Source organism: Procambarus clarkii, chromosome 19, assembly GCF_040958095.1.
Source record: "Procambarus clarkii isolate CNS0578487 chromosome 19, FALCON_Pclarkii_2.0, whole genome shotgun sequence".
NCBI lineage: Eukaryota > Metazoa > Arthropoda > Malacostraca > Decapoda > Cambaridae > Procambarus > Procambarus clarkii.
Genome location: NC_091168.1, coordinates 9,501,629 through 9,505,355, shown reverse-complemented (window position 1 = coordinate 9,505,355; position 3,727 = coordinate 9,501,629). Strand labels below are relative to the sequence as shown.

The 3,727-nt window shown below is 43.1% G+C and overlaps 1 non-coding gene across 1 annotated transcript; it reads right to left on the bottom strand.

Moving 5' to 3' along the window:
* Window positions 1-1,357: 1,357 nt before the first annotated feature.
* LOC123757734 (U6 spliceosomal RNA) lies at window positions 1,358-1,462 on the bottom strand. Its single transcript, XR_006772802.1, has one exon. It is a non-coding gene; the product is annotated as a U6 spliceosomal RNA (small nuclear RNA).
* Between the last annotated feature and the right edge of the window lie 2,265 nt (window positions 1,463-3,727).

Below are 3,727 nucleotides of genomic sequence, written 5' to 3'. Positions count from 1 at the left end.
ACAAATCAATATATACATAAACCATAAATGAAATAAGAACCAATTCTTAAAGCCATATCTGTAACATGCTTGTGTCCTAAGCGGGACCAATACAAAATTTTTTTTAAGAATGTGAGCGGGGAACATTACCCTTGGTCTCCATCCCATATCGGCCTCCAGATGGGTGATAGAGCTGAATAGAAGCCAAGGAGTCTGCCTTAAGTGGCCGCTGAGTGTAGTCTTGTGTTGTCAATGAGCGTCTGCAAGCCGCAGCTAGTACGCCGTGAACTTCGGCTACATCTTGTAGAACAGGTGCAAAGTGAAATCGACGGCAGGGAACTAGCGTCCATTAACTGTAATAAGGATAATATTAAGAATACAAAGTAATATCGTAAATAACCGATATGACGGCAAGTGCCGCAGAGTAGAAGAAATTAAGAAAGCATCGCCAAACCGTAATAACAATTTATACTCATAATAAAATAATACTGGAATGACAGTAACGATACGGATTAATATTAATACTACAATATAACCCAGCAAATAAGGGAAGTATAATAGTAATTAACGTAGGCCCTGGGCGGCTGCATCCCGGCGCCGCTGCGTTGCCTAGTAACACTGCCTAGTATGGGTGAAATCTCCCGTTACTCCCTCCAAGACTAGTTGCTGGGACTGAGAACCCGTTGCAGGGCAGGCACTCAAGAGGCAGGCACGGAGTGCGTTGTAACGGTGATAAGAGGAATATCCGGCACGCGTTCTCTTCCTTACCGCAGCAGGGTGAGGGGGGGGTGGTGCTCCGGCTTATCGTGGCTGCGAAAAAGGGAACGTAAGAAGCCGACGTTGTGCGCCAAGCGGGGCAGAGCACAGGGGAAGGAATAGCAGTTGAAGGTAAGGGCCCCAAACCTAATGATAGATGAGGTTAAATTAAATAGAATACTATTACGTAATAAGAAACAACAATGGCGAAGGAACATGAAGAGTAAATTAGCCAGAAGGCCGAATGGCCGAAGATCGTTAGCGACCGTATGGCAAGCATAAGCCAGTCAGCATACACTCGCCACCATAAAGAATGTAACGAGCTGGCTGATATAGCTGGATGCCGGGAAGGCTACTGCCAAAACGGGTGTAGCAAGCACAAAGAAGTAACATGGCTCTGAGCTGTAAATAAGAGTTAGAATTAATTATAAATATAGTAAATAACCAACGGCTCACAGGGAGATCCACGGCAGAAGTAGTAAGTTCGACTGCAAGCAAATTTGCTCAAAATAAGACTGGAATAAGCTGACAATTAAGGATAGCCGAAGTTAAGACATACACCTGTGTAAAAGCCAATACTACGAATTTGCAAAGTTAATACAGCACGAAGCTTAGGCTGGGAGGAAAGGTGGAACGCTTCAAGATTTTGCGTGACACCTTGTGGGAGGCCATGCTGAACTTCTCTGTAGCATTCCAAATTTTGCATATGTACTGCCGAAACGAGTGAAGAATGGGTGGTCATAATATAAAGCACAATATTTAGAATATATAATGAGGTAAAATACGAAAGTAATTGGACGAAATAACCAGAGGAAAACTGGGGGGGGGGGACCCAACCCGCCCAACACGAATGCACTGCAACTAGCACACCCTAGCTGAAATTAACTTAATGGCACAACACATGGAGCCGAAATAAATACATTCAAATACAATAAACTGAAAAGGAGTGATAATAGGCACAACGTCAGCTGGAACGCTTCAGTTGGAACTTCGAGACCAGCGGCCCGGGCTACACCGGGCAGACAACACGTCTGGATAAACCAGCGGCCTCCCAGGCCGCAGTGACATCCGGGCTACACCGGGCAGACAACACGTCTGGATAAACCTACGGCCTCCCAGGCTGCAGTGACATCCGGGCTACACCGGGCAGACAACACATCTGGCTTACATCCAACTTCAGGAAATTCAAGCATGCTTCTGGTCCCTCGCTGGATTTCCCAAACTGGCCCGAGAATCAGTGGTTCAAAAAGTTGTGCCTAGTTCTTGATACTCAAATTACGATCATCCAGAGCCTTCAAACTGAAAATCAAGCGAACCGCTCGAACATTCATCAACAACAACAAGAAATAACCCTTCTCTGCCAGGATATTAGAAACTATAAGGCTAGCCAAGATCAACTCCAGCATGACTTGAATGATCTCCGTGAGGAAAACATACGTCTGAAAATTGATGAAGCCATAAAAAACCAAGAGGAAGCTCTCAACAAAATGACTGCAAGTATCAGTACATTATCCGGCCAACATTCCATCTCCCAGAATGAACAAGACCAGCAAAAGCTGCTCGACTCTGTTGTTGTGTCGTCCCAAGATATTCCTGTGGAAAGTGAAGATGAAAAGTATTGATGTTAAATAAGAGGGAATAAGAGGGGTGTCTGTACTATGGGGCCTAGTATTATCTGGATGTAGGGGCAATAGTAAGCATTAAGAGTTATCAAAATGGGAGATCTAAAAGGCCCGGCCCCCAAATAAAACTATAAGCAGTGCTGAATACTTGGCTACACACAAGGTCAGTCTAGAGGTTGATTTAAGGTCTCCTACACAGGAAGAACTGATACTCTCTTACTTCACTTACTTATTTATTAACCCCTTAACAACCCCCATATACATTCACACTAATAACAAAAATAATAATTACTTTACCACACTATCTTACGTTAAAAGCCTTGGTCCACATAGACAGGATACAAGGTTTACACTGAACACAAGCTAGGGTAAAGTACTACTAGGGAAACACTTGAAGCTAGAGTCAGCTTAGGGTAGGGAGACCACGTGGTTCCACTGGGACCCCCTTTAGAATAACTAGTAATATAAACTCTAAAAACACCTACTACACACAAAGTATACTACTCTACACATAGAACACGTGTATGCCAGAAACTGAATAATATACACAGTATATACTTAGCTTGAACAAGACACAGAAATAAGAAACGAGGAGGAAGGGTAGGAGGATCCTATCCACCCAACGCCAGCTCAGAAAAGAAAGACTCTCAGTCTCCTTTCCCCCAGCTGGCTCGCTGCTGGCAGACTGTTCAACTAATCGTACCGCAGCCCTATACCCAGTTTACTCAGGTTTAATTTACAACTGATTAGAAAGTATTAGTAAACATAGTTGGTGCCTATGTTATTATTTAATAATCAACCCCAAGCTCAGTCTTAAATGCTCTTTGGAAAACAAGAATAGTCTTACGTCTGGTAGGGAAGATACAAACAAGTGCACCTCGTGATGCGTTTTCAATACTAAAAGGCAGTTTATTAGTACATTTTTGACCTCTGGTTTCCACTGAGGAACCCAGGGTCGTAACAATTGATATAGTTCATGCTCTCATAAAAGACGAATTGCGTTTCAATGTAAATAAAAAAGACATTATTGCTGCCTACAGAGTAGGCAAAAAGAATCCATCAGGACAAAACCAGAGGAAAATTCGACTCAAGCTTGCTACCCAATCCATAAAATCTTATCTTGTTCTGACAGCTGTATTCCAACGAAAGGGGATTTTCATCAACGAGTGCTTGTATAGAAAGAGACAGCAACTCCTCCATCGCCTACGTCAAATCCGTAAACAAAACCCAGATATGATTCATCAGTGCTTCGTCAGAGATGGTTTGATTAAAGTGAGAAAGACTTCTGCAGGTAAAATGTTTACAATTGCTAATGAGGATAACCTGAACACTTTCCTCTCCCAATGTGGTTTGTCTCACCTAATTATCAC